Source organism: Petaurus breviceps, unplaced genomic scaffold (assembly GCF_028583685.1).
Source record: "Petaurus breviceps papuanus isolate PSGF00001 unplaced genomic scaffold, PetGlider_PUasm1.0 76, whole genome shotgun sequence".
NCBI classification, from domain to species: Eukaryota; Metazoa; Chordata; class Mammalia; order Diprotodontia; family Petauridae; genus Petaurus; species Petaurus breviceps.
This window is the reverse complement of record NW_027186473.1, coordinates 17,882,121-17,882,735: the sequence shown is the minus strand read 5'-3', so window position 1 is coordinate 17,882,735 and position 615 is coordinate 17,882,121.

The window sequence follows — 615 nt, the reverse complement described above, 5'->3', positions numbered from 1 at the left end:
TAGAGTGGTTTGCCATTTCCTTCTCCAGTTCTTTTTACAGATGAGGAACTAAGGCAAACAGGATTAAGTGACCTGTCCAAAGTCATACAGCTAGGAAGTGTCTTAGTACAGACTTTAACTCTGGTCTCCCTGACTCTAGACCCTGCACTCCATCTACTGCACCACCTAGCTGCTAGATTTAGAACAGGACTAAGGACCTTGGAGAGTGTTTTGTCTCAACTCCACAGGCAGTGAGGTGACATTGTGGATTTGTAGAAAGGATGTGAGATTTGAAGTCAGTGATATCTGAGTTAAAAGCCTTCCTAAGGCATTAGTTGCACAATCTTACAGAAGTCATTTAACCTCAAGCCTCTATTTCCTTATGTGGACAATGAGAGGATGAGAACTGATTAGTTCTAAGGTCCTTTCTAGCTCCAAATCCATGATTCTATGAAACTTAGATATGAAGGCAACAAAAAAACATTATTTTATGGGATATTTGATCACCTCACATACCAGTAGTCATGCTAACCATTAAAAAAAAAAAAACAACTACTATGCAAATGACTGGAGCTTGTCTTTTAATACATATTACAGAAGAAAGAAAGATTCTTTATAAAGAATCTAATAATATGC